This window comes from Molossus molossus, unplaced genomic scaffold (genome assembly GCF_014108415.1).
Source record: "Molossus molossus isolate mMolMol1 unplaced genomic scaffold, mMolMol1.p scaffold_m16_p_18, whole genome shotgun sequence".
Lineage (NCBI taxonomy): Eukaryota > Metazoa > Chordata > Mammalia > Chiroptera > Molossidae > Molossus > Molossus molossus.
In genome coordinates this window covers 26,318,691-26,331,245 of record NW_023425353.1, presented here as the reverse complement: position 1 = coordinate 26,331,245, position 12,555 = coordinate 26,318,691, and the positions used below count along the sequence as shown (strand labels likewise).

The window sequence follows — 12,555 nt, the reverse complement described above, 5'->3', positions numbered from 1 at the left end:
TTTCTTATACCCAAACCCAAACAGGTTAGAGAGTGACAATTTAGTGTGAAATATGAAACCATTAAAACAATGACAACTAGAAACCTTGTTTTCCTCATCTGAATAATGGGGGTAATAGTAACTATCTCATAGCATTGTTATGGGGTTAAGAGGGGGCACAATTTAGCACAGCGCCTGGTAGTTTTAACTAAAAAAGGATCAAGGGAAGGTTAGGCTGAGAACCCCCTGCCCCCAAATCTAGAAACCCTGGGAGGACAAGGGGAATCAGCACGAGGTGTATAGCCCCAGGTTATAATCTGGGGATTTCAGGCAAATTGATACTAACTGGAAGAAGAAGGATCCATGGGGTCAGGTCCCTCCATCTGTGGGCAGCAGAGAATAATAATTCACCGCAAGTATACTGTTTGCAGCTGCAGCAATTTTAGAAGCAGAACGAGACTCACAGGCATCAGTCTTTCACCCTGGGCTGAGCTCCCTTCATTCATGATCCTTGGTTGGAAGAACCCTACCCAGTGCCCAAGGCTTGACCTTATTTGCAGCACTCAGGACAGCTGGGGTTGCTGTCCCTGTCCACTCCTGTCTGAGGCAGCCGAGCTTCTCACTGTTGGAAAGTTCCTCCTTAGACTGAGCTGGAACTGGCTTCCCTCTCCTTTAGCTCCCACCCACTGGGGACCTCACTGGTGAGATCTACCAAACACTCGATAAGAACAACACCCAGCTTGCACAATCTTTTCTAGAAAACCACAGAAGTGGGAATACTGCTTACTTTGTTTCATAAGGCCAGCATAAACCTGATATCAAAGTCTGACAAGTAAGCATCAGAAAGGAAAATTGCCAATGGGTCTCACTCATGAGCTCATGATGCTAAAATTCTAAAGAAAAACGTGAGCAGAAATAATCCAGCAATAAAGATGCTATAGGACGACCCAAGTTGGGTTTATTCCAGAAAAACAGAAATCAGTGTAGTTCACCACATTAACAGATGGTCAAAGAAAAATCATATGACCATCTGAGCAGATACAGAGAAAACATCTGTTATGAATTCTACTTCCATTTATGACTAAAAAGAAAAGAAACACTCAGCAAATTGGGAATAGGAAGGAACTTTTTTAATCGTTCAAAGATTACCTACCAAAACTCTGGAGAAAACATTATACTTGGTTATCAAATGTAGATAGTTTCCCTCCGAGCTGCAAAAGGCAAGACACCACTATGCCCTCTTAATTCATTCTTGTACTAAGGTCTTAGCCAGGGCAATAGGACGAGGGATTGGAAAAAAAGAAACAAAACTGTTATTTTCACTCCTATAATTGTATGCATAGTATTTTTGAAAGAATTTATAAATACATTTTTTTTTAATTAGTAAGAGAGTTTAGCAAGATTTCTGGATACAAAATCAATATGCAAAATGGAGACATATTTTTTCAAAAAGTAACCAATAGATCACTAAGTTAAAAATATATATTATTTAAAATAGCATGCAAGCCCGGCTGGTGTGGCTCAGTGGTTGAGTATCGACCCATGCACCAAGAGGTCACTGGTTTGATTCTCAGTTAGGGCATACACCCAGACTGTGGGCCAAATCCCCAGTGCGGGGCATGCAGGAGGCAGCTAATCAATGTTCTTGCTCACCAATATTTCTATTTCTCTCTCCCTTTCCCTTCCTCTCTCTCTCTAAAAAAAAAGCATGCAAAATAGCAAAATATCTTTAAAAAGATGTGCAAGGCCCTGGCCGGTTTGGCTCAGCGATTACAGCGTCGGCCTGCAGACGAAAGAGTCTCAGGTTCAATTCCGGTCAAGGGCATGTTACCTCGGTTGCGGTTCGTCCCTGGCCCTGGTCGGGGTCGTGCAGGAGGCAACCAATCAATGTGTCTCTCTCACATCGAAGTTTCTTTCTCTCTCTCTCTCCTGCTTCCACTCTATCTAAAGATAAATGAAAAAAATATATCAAGTGAGGAGTAAAAATAATAATAATAAATAAATAAATAAATAAATAAATAAAAAGATGTGTAAGACCATGCAAGACCACCAAGAGAAAATTAGGAAACGGTACCATGAGAAGTTAAAGATATCCTAAATAATGAAGAGAGATACCATGTTCGTGGAAGACTGAACACTATACCTTACACTCTCTGTGGAGCAACAGACAGCTCAGCAATAACAGCCAGCAGAGCAGAGCAACCCAGACTTATATTCCAACTCCTGTTGTTTCTAAAATGTGTGACTCTGGGCATTCCACCAACCCCCCTGAACTTCAGTTTCCTCACCTGTAAAAAAGGAACAGCCATTCTGTCTAGTTAGGAGTCAATGGATATGAAAAACCTTTGTAGAGTGCTGTATAAATGCAGGGATTCTTATGACTAGCATTATTGCCCCTTGTTGGTCTGAGAGTGGGGGAAAAGTTTTCTCTCCAAGATTAGGCCAGATGTGTCCTTGTTTCTGCTCATCAATTTGTCACCAAGGGCAGTGCTGAGTGCTTATTCTGTGTATAACGTTTCCCCATTCAGTCTTCACAACAACCTACAAGGCAGGTGCTATATTAGCCCCATTTTACATATGACAAGCTGAGGCTCAATCAAGCAACATGTCATTCATACATTCATTCATTTATTTGGCATTTATGAGCCCTTTCTATGTGCTAGGAGCTGGTGAGTGAGATGGACATGGTCCCTGCTCTATTAGAGCTGTGCGTCTAGTTAAGAAGAGCCAAAAATCATTCCATAACTAACAAGCTGGCAAAACCAAGATTCACCCTCAAGTCTGTTGGACACCAGAGTCTACTCTTTTAAGTACTCCTTGGAGGTGCCTTCCTCAAGCTCCTCTGCTCTATTCTCTCTGTTGTGAAGTAATGATTTCTAACATCCATTCTGCTGGCAGCATCAAGTTTCAATGGGCCTTGCTATCCAATCTGCTGCACAAATGGTGAGCTGTCAGCTTCTATCCTGGCCCATGTGATTCTCGTGCATTATTACTGGAGAATTACAGCAGGGAAAATGAATTCAGAAAAGAGGAGAGGCATCCCGGCCTCTCTTCCCTCAGCATCAGTGGCATTGTTCCCAAAGAGTATGCACCTGAGTCCTCTGCTACGATTAATGGCAGAAGTGAGTCACTTATAAATAAGATACAGGAGCTGTATTATAATTATATCCCGCAATTCACAAATGCTCAGCATCACTGCGAAAGGGAGGGCAGCATGCGACCAGGGCTTGAGTGATCCTCTGCCAGGTACATCTTTCAGATGAAACGTCTTGGGTCAGGAGCAATTACCACTAGTGTCCAGCCTGAATGTTTTCCATCTAGCTAGACCTTATGAAATGAATTTCAAACCTACCCTCTGACATTCCCACAACCACCAAGAGGCCCACATTTTGGGACCTGAGAAATGACCAAGCGAGAACCTGCGCTGAAAGATAGGAAGAGCCTTTTTCCTGCCCACACAAGCCAGAAAACTGTCCCAAATCCATATTGCTCAGAACCAAGCCAGAAGTTTAAGTTTAAGCTACAGCATGAAAGAGTGAGGTTAGCCCTGGCCGGTTTGGCTCAGCGGTTGGAGCATCGGACTGTGGAGCAGAGAGTTGCGGGTTTGGTTCCTGCTAGGGGCATGTACCAAAAAAAAATCCAAAAAACAAACAAACAAACAAAAAAACAGGAGAGAGTGAGGTTGCCTATAATAGTGCTAATCATGGTAATGCCCAGTGTTTGCTAAGTACCTCGTAGAGCTCCAAAAGTTTAAATAAGTCTGCACTGAGACTTCACGATCTAGGCTATTTAAAACGAGACTGCACTAAAACTTCTGGGAAACACATTTATATCTAACACTGGACCTAGTCTCACTTTACAAACATGAAAGCAGAGGTTTTCAGAGGTGGGGCAGCTTGCACGTGGCAGAGCCAGGATAAAAGCTCGTCTGTTTGAGCTTCATAGCCATACTGATGACAACTAACATTTAAATAGCACTGTCATGTATTACATGGCACTGTTTACGTGCTTTATGCACCTGAACACAATTCTCTCACCAACTCAGTCCTATTCTAAAAATGGAAAACTGAGGAACAGAGAGCTATGGCAACTTGCCACAGAGCTCCTCACTGACAGCAATGGGATTTGAGCCAGCTCCAGAAGCCACGCGTTGGACCTCTTTGTTACAGAAAGCCACATTGTTTTCCATCAGGCACTCCTTGATTGTAAAAATGAAAGTATGACACAGAATTCTGAGAGAGTTCCTGGGGAGAAAGTTTTTCCTATCTGAGACACGCAGCTGAGGGCCAAGAGCGACCCTCAGGATTGCCTAAACTTCCCTGGGCTACAGGGTCATTGGCAGGCAGCTCCAGCCGCCACCAGCTCTGAAATCATGGATAAGCAGTGCTGGGCCATCTCCCACCTTGGAAGGATTCTCTGTTACACTTGAAAATGGTACAGGCTTCCTTACAGACTCTTCCTCCATCAAGAAAATACATCTCGAGACAGCTGGCAGCATCAGGCAGCCTTGAACGTATGTATGAAGGTCTAGCAAGCTCTGATGATATTAGGGTACTTACACCGGGTTGTTAGGGATTCTTGTGAGTGGTCAGCCACTCAGCAGGAGGCCTCCTGCAGGACACCTTTCAGAGAGAAAGGAGAGCTGGTAGAGGGGGGACCCTGTTGCCTGGCATCTCTCTAGCCTTCACCTTTTGTTGCTGACAACACTATAGGAGAGACCTAAGGTCCTATCTGCAGTCAGAGTTTCACTGATGATCTGGAAGGAGTAAGGTTCAAGACCCAATTCAAATCCTAACTCTGCCATGGACCAGCTAGGCAACCTCATGCAAGTTACTTAACTTCTCTGAGCCTCACAGACTACCTGTTCAGTGATGCTAGCATTAATAGTCCCTACCTTGCAACGCTGCTGTGAGAACTAATTGGGATTTAATCATTCCACCCACTCTCTCTCTCCCAGTCTCTGCTGGTTCCTGGTTGCCTCCAAGATAGGGGCATTCAAGCCCCTCCCTATCAGACCCCCGCACCCCTCTCCATCACGTTCTGGAGATACACTCCACCTGTGCTCCAGTTACAGGGGCCTAGCCCTCATCGCAGAATGAGTTTCCCAAGCACATTCTAGCACGGGGACATTACTCACACAGTACTCCCTGCACTGGCTCTTTAGGCTCGCTCCAGGTATGAGGTGGGAGCCCCCTGCCGGAGGAAGCAACCCTGCCTGCAGCATCTCTCCACTGCCAGCTCCCAGACAAAGCAGACATCTCAGAGTCTTAGGGATTATGCTGGGGTCTTCTTCTTGGGGTGGGGTGGGGGACAAAGGGACTAATTGCCCAGAAAGAGAAAGTGGCTTCCGTGAAGAACTGCTGCGCTCCAGCTCCTGCTCCTGACTTCCTTGGCCCCTTCCAGACAAAATGGAGAGCAACTTCCAGAATTTAGTGCCCCCTCACCCTTGCCCTGAAGAACCAGCAGCCCCCATGTGCTTCTACCACGAGAATCCATACCCTGGCAGATACAGCCTCCTATTTTTCCAAAGGGTCCTCTGTGCCGGTACATCTGCAGAGCCAGGACTTGCAGCTGGGCTGCAGGAGACCATGGGCGGTGGTCTTCACGTTTCCCACACCCGACCCCTGGTGACGAAGAACCTGGGACCCGCCTGCGAGTGGTGAAGTAGTTTGGGTCAGGCGACTCGGGGCTCGCAACCCCTGCTCTCTCCTTGACTCGCTGGTGTTCCCTAGGCACAACTTTCCCTCTCTGAACCTCAGTGTCCTCCTCTGTAAAAGGGTGTGATAACACTGGCCACAAGCAGGACGGACCTACGTAAGGTGCTATCAAATGACAGGAAGAATTGAAGGAGATCCTGGATACCCAGCCCGTGCCACAGACAATGCACTCAACGGATGGGCTGGGACTATGGTTAGCATCGAACTTTGAGCCTCTGAGCCGAGCCCGGGGCAGATCTGGGAGAGCAGGAGACTCGCCTTCTCCCCACTGGAGCCCAGAGGCAGCCGTGCGGGCGCACACCCTGGCCAACCCCGGGGAAGCCACAGGTGTCTGCGCGTTGGGAGCAAATCTGAGTGCCCGGGCGGGTGCCATAGAGCGAGACGCGCTACGGACCGTACCCAAGCCACCCACGTCCCGAGGTACCCCAGGCGTACCCACCCCACGCCCCCGGCTCCGGGGGTCTCTGCCAGGCTCCCCAGGGATGTCCAGACCCAAGCCTGGCCAGCGCATAGCCAGGCTCCACCGCTCCGGCCCCGCTCCCGCCCCTGCCCGCGCCCTGCCCGCGCCCTGCCCGCGCCCTGCCCGCGCTCCTCTCCGACTTACCAGCGCCGGCTCCGGGGAAAGTTTAGTGGTGCGGAGGCTGCGGTGGCCTGGCTGTTCGGTGCTCGTTGGCGGCGTGGGGACAGTGGCGGCGCGCGGAGGGAGCTGACTGGAGAGGCGGTGTGGAGGGGGAGGAGCCGCTCGGGAAGGGGCCAGCGGGAGAGGGAGGTAGGAAGGAAGGGAGGGAGCGAGGCGGAGACCCGAGACCCGGGCCCTGCTGGCCTGCAGCGTCACCACCTCCGGTGCTCCTGGGGCCGCCCCACACCAAGAAGGAGCGCCAGGGGCACTTCGGTCTCGGACACCGTTTCCCACCACCCGCCCCAGGGTCCGAGCTGCTCCCGCTGAGCACCCCGGCCTCTGGCTCTGAGCGCAGTGGGCAGCTCCTTGGGTTTGCCAAGAGGGGTGAAAGAAGGGTCAGAACCTTGGAGAGAACTGAAGTCAGACAGACAGAAATATAGGTAAGTCAAGATAAAGAAGCAGAAATAGAAATAGTCGGAGATGAGATGATGATAGGACAAGTCAACCACAGACCGACTAACAGGCAAACATATATAGTGATATCCTGTCTCCCCTGATCCCTGCTGGAGAGGCCAAAATAGAAAAAGACAGCAGAAGCCAGGAAGACCTGAAACTCAGGACACCGCCCCACTTCCCCAGTGTCTAGAAAGCCACGCCCCTCCTCTGTTTCTCCCTAGCTCCTCCAAATGAGCTCAAGTTTCAAGACATGACATGTTTCAATCAGCATCCTGTGCTAGACTGAGGAGAAAGTGGGGCAGTGGAGGTTGCAAGGGTGGGGGTGGGCTGTGGTCCTTCCTTCTGCAGGTCCCACAAACCTCTCTGCCCTCTGGATCTGAGAGTTCATCCCCGCTGCCTTCATTTCCCAAGCTGAGGGGAGAGGCAGAGTTTTCTCTCTCTCCTCAGCGGCAGAGAAAACTCCATTTGAACACCTAACAGTTATTTAGATCTTATCTTAACACTTCAAAAGAGACACTCAAGTTCATAGGCATTTGAGAAGAAGAGAACTGGGGTGGGGTGTGCTAGGGTATGGATTTGGGGCCTCCTGGGGATATTTTAGCTTTCTCTGAGTGGAGGGCAATTCCACTCAGTGGATCACATAGAGCTAGTTGGAGGCCCAGTTTCACAAGCTGTGTGTGAGGGACCCCTCTTCTGGCCTCAAAGTCCACATCTATAAAATGAGGGTTAATAAAAACGATTGTCATTGTGCCATGCATTCTTCTGGTGCTACAGATGCTTACTTATTTCACAACCAAAATAAGTAGGAACTATTAATATCCCTATTTTACAAAGGAGAGAACTGGGATACAGAGAGGTTAAGTAATTTGATCAATGTCACACAGCTGGTATGTAGGGGAACTGGGAATCCACTCTATGCAGCCTGGCTACAAGGTCTAAGGTCATCATTATTGTGTTCTAACCTGCATGTCAATGGGGCTCCTGGAAAGTTCCATGAAATAATTTATGTAAGGGATCTAGCAAGTGCTCCATGAATGGTAGCTCATCAACCACTGAGCCTGTCTACAAGGTGGGGGTTAAAGGGCTGACGGTAATGCCCAGAGATAGGAGACTTTGGGTTCAAGATAGCTGACAGGCCATGTTACTGTTCTGGGTACCAGCTCTGACCTTTGTGAATCAAAGTGGTAAAGGATTCCCCATTTGTCCTACTGACCAGCCCCCTGTACATTAGCATAAGCCCACAACCAAGACTCACTCTGAATCAACAGTAAGCCCCCTCCCATTCCCTGGTGATTCTCCAGGGCCTAAATATTTTACGCTTTACAAGACTAATGCACCTTTTGGAACTGAGTTTACACTGGGAGAGCAATTATTATAAACTCTAAGGGAAATGCATTTCTGCTCTTTACAACTGTGGGGCTGATAGGACTGGGGGGTAGGGGAAGCCTTGGACATGGCTGTGTTCACATCCATCCCCTCTCTCTCTTTTCTGTGAGTCAGCAAAGGCTTGATTATTTGGAATTCCTCTCCAAAGTTTCACTTCCTGGGTTGTTTTTGGGTCTGCTAACCCCACAGTGATCAGCACTTTTAGAAATGTCAGCATTTTAGAAACAGCATGTCAGACATTATTCGAAGCCCCTGGTTGACCAGGGTATGTATGTTTTGTTATGGCAACTGGAACTGATATAGCATAAAATAACTCAGACCATATCCTGGGTGTGTGGGTGTGGCGAGGGGATAGCCAGTTTACTAACAATATACAGGCAGCAGATGAAAAATAACAGCTCACCCTTATGTCATGCTTACCATGTGCCCAGCTGTGTTCTAAGAATGTTACATAATCTAATACATCTACTCCCCACAACAATTCCATGAGGTAGATACTATTATCATCCCATTTTTCAGGTGAGAAAACTGAGGCACAAACTGATGAAGAGGCTTGTTCAGAGTATACATTTAGTAAGTCATTCCAAGGTCAGTTAGGAAGCAGCTGAACCAGGTCTGGAACTTGAATCAAACCTGTTTCTACTTCTGTGCTATGTGGAAGAAAGCTAGAAAAGGGGAACCACTTGGGCTCCTGAGTAGAGATTAGAAGTATAGATTAAAAAGAGGTAGATTAAAAATGTCTACTGTGCCACTTGTTAGCTCTATACTTACTTTGCTCTGAGGCTCAATTTCTTCATCTGTAAAATGAGAATAATAAGATCTATGTCATATTCAGGATTTTAGTGATGATTCATTTGGTTGCAGGTAACATAAACCCAGTTATAACCAGCTTCAGCCAAAAAGGGTTCTGAACTGAAAATTTTAGAAGTTATTTTTGGAATCAGACAAGTCCATGCCAGAAGCTCAAAGGAAGTTGTCATGAATCTGTCTCTCTCTGTCAGTTTTATTAGAAGGACAGGTCTTTCTTCCACAGAAAGGCGGAAATGGCCAATTATGCAACCACACAACAAAGAGATCACTTCCTTCCCAATAATTCCAGTAAAAATCTCAAGGTTGACTCCCATTGGCCTGGCTTGGGTCACATGTTCATCTCTGAAATCATCACAGTTGCTCTGTTTAGCCAAGCCTGAGTAGCATGTCTATGGTTAGAGTCAGTCCTTTCTAAGTCACAGGGACTAGGAGTGGGTGAGGGATGGTTCCCTAAAAAAAATCAGGGTGCCATTAGCAGAATAATGAAGAGAGGCAAAGATATCTACTTCCTCATGGAGCCCTTGTTAGGATTAAATACATTTGTATGTGCTGAGACCCCATCCTTCTTCTCTCTCCCATGGGAAACAGAATTTGTGGCTCACTAAATGCAGGCCAACTACTTCCTTGTTCACACAGAGAAATTAAGAAGATACAGAAGGGAGAAGGGACTTGCCTACAGTGCTGATAGTCATAGAACCTATCTCTCCTGACCTGCAACAAATCCCAGTTAAAGTCTTAGCTGAGAAATTTTAGATTGCTCACTAACCATGGGAATTTTCTTTGCATTTGCACAGGGGAAACCAGAAAATCACAAAGCACTTAAGATGCACAGGAAGTAAATGCCACTTATAATGTATTCCCAAACTGTGCAACAAGCTCTGGATTGGTATATCTGGGCAGAGTGCCCAATCCAGTTCCCCACCCATCACATTATGAATTCAGCCATTTCCTTTGGAGGCCCTGCACTCTGGGTGCTAAGATCCAAGTGGTCATTTTTCATATAGCTGCCCAAAGCAGGTGAGATGGCCCTTCCCTTGTGTTACTTCCTGCTCAGTTTGTGAAAGCAGATGTGTGTCCTTCAGAGCCAAAGTGGGCCAAGTAGCAAGCATGTTATTTAGAATTATTGAAATTAACCCTTTCCACTTGGCTCGGACTCATTTCCAAAGTTTCTGGTCTTGGGCAGCTAATCCTACTTCTCCACTCTAAATTTAGTTAGTCTGGCATGTAAAGCCTGTCTATTTAAAGGAAGGTGAGCAAGAATGGCAGATACCAAGCTGGAATGACAAAACCTACTTCTTCCACCCCTCCTTAAGCAAAGCACATAGGTTTCATGTGCACACTGCTGGAGGAAGTGTAAATTGATACAATCTTTTTGGAAAGAAATTTGGAACCAGATGTTGAGAATTTTAAAAATGTTTAATTTATTATTCTATACTCTAAGAGTTTTTCTTGAGAAAATAATTATATCAACAGATACAGTGATACCTCGGTTCTCGAACGCCTTAGATTTCGACCAAATCGGTATTCGACCAGGAGATTCGAGAAACTTTTGTCTTGGAATCCGAACAAATATTTGGAACTCGAACTTCCGAGATGAGCAGAGTTGAGTAGAATGGCGTTCATTCGGCCCAGCGCGCCTTGCTTGCGTCATCAGTGTGAGTGCAGAGAGAGAGTCACGCTTTGTGGAGAGAGTCACGCTTTGTGGAGAGAGTCACGCTTTACACTGAATTTAACCCTTAGACATACTGTACACTTTTATTTCTTGTTGAGACTTATGTTTTTCTACATATTATATACAAATTAGGCCAGTAAATAGGCATTTTCTGGGGCTTGGAACAAATTAATCCAGTTTCCATTATTTCCTATTGGGTTTCATTGCTTCGGTTCTCGAACAATTTGGTTCTCGACCATCCTCCTGGAACGAATTATGTTCGAGAACCGAGGTATCACTGTATACATAATGATGTTAATTGCAGGATTGTATATAATAATGAAAGATTAAAAATAACCCTATCGGAGATTCCAAAATGGCGGCGGAGTGAATGGAAGCTACACAGACTGTCTCCCAGGACCAAACTGGAATTACAACTAAAATAAAGACAAATCAAGGGGAAAAAGCAACAGAAAAGCAGCTTGCGAGGATCATATAACCAGGGACACTGACTCGATCCTGGCAGGATTGCATAGGCGTGAGCGGGGAGCTGGGAGCCCACACACAGCAGCGGCCTTAGCTGGGAGCAGCGCCCTCGGATTAAACTCCCAAGCAGCTCCACAGCGCAGAGCAGGGACAGAGGCTAAAATAACCACAGCCACTCACCTTGGGCTCTGGCAGATGGTGGGTGGAGTGGACTGGAACTGTGTGGAGACACTCGGGATTTAGAGGGGCTCAGAGCTTTTGCTGAGTTGCAGCCACGCAGGACGGTGGCCATCTTACTCCTTCCCAGGGCTCTGGGGAGAGGCAGTGGCCCCTCCTTCGGAGATTCATCCCCACCCAGGTGGGCCATTGAAATGCAAATTGAGGCTCACTAACAACCAGCATCTGCCCCATTTTCGGGAAATCCCCTTACACTGAGTATCTGAGGGAGTTTTTCATTCAACTGAGAACCCAAGGCTCTTCAAGTAACCACTACTAATAATCTCCAGGCAAAAAGCTAGAGGATAACTGTACCATTCCTGGGCTAGCAACTCTAACCAGGAAAGTAAGACTTGACAGTGGTGTTTAACGTGGGTCCTCCCTCCCTCATCCAAACCCAGGAGAGGGAGCCACAAACAGCAGAACACCAACACCCTCAGGGAAAATTTGGCAGGCTCCAAAGCCCACTGTGAAGACCAAAATGGTGAAACACAAAAACAAAAGCCAAATGAAAGAACAAGAGACCTCTACTGAAAATGAGATAAATGTGGATCAGTAAAGCAAGTTAACGGAGCTAGAATTCAGAGCCGTGATCTTGAGGAAAGCTCAACAGAATAAGTAAGGACATAGAAATGTTGAAAATCAACTAGTTGGAAATTAAAAACCAGCAAGAAGAAATCAAGAATGACATATCAGAAATATAGAACACATTGGAAGGTCTAAACAGCAGAGTGGAGGAAGCTGAGGACCAGATCAGTGAATTAGAAGACAGGGTAGAAAAAAATCAACCAATCAGAAAACCAAAAGGAAAAAACAATAAAAAAACAGGAAGACAGCTTAAGAGAACTGTGGGACAATTGGAAACATAATAACATTCACATCATAGGAGTCCCCGAAGAAGAAGAAAATGAGCAAGGGATAGAGAATATATTTGAAGAAATAATGACGGAAAACTTCCCTAATTTGGTGAAGGAAGAAGGCATTCAAGTTCAAGAAGCACAGAGAGCCCCAAGTAAGAAGAACCCAAACAGGCCCACACCAAGACACATAGTAATCAAAGTGCCACAAATTGAAGACAAAAAGAAAATCCTAAAAGTAGCAAGAGAGAAGCAACAGGTTAGCTACAAAGGAAACCCCATAAGGCTCTCAGCTGACTTCTCAACAGAAACACTATAGGCCAGAAGTGTGTGGCAAGAGGTAACCAAGGGCATGAAAAACAAGGATCTAAATCCAAG

General features: G+C 46.4%; 1 protein-coding gene across 1 annotated transcript in view; it reads right to left on the bottom strand.

The window, feature by feature from the left end:
• HRH1 (histamine receptor H1) overlaps window positions 1-6,356 on the bottom strand; it is an 89,121-nt gene extending 82,765 nt beyond the window's left edge. The window contains exon 1 of the mRNA XM_036267238.1: window positions 6,301-6,356. The gene's annotated coding sequence lies outside the window, so the exon portion shown is untranslated. The remainder of the gene's footprint in view (window positions 1-6,300) is intronic.
• Window positions 6,357-12,555: the final 6,199 nt, after the last annotated feature.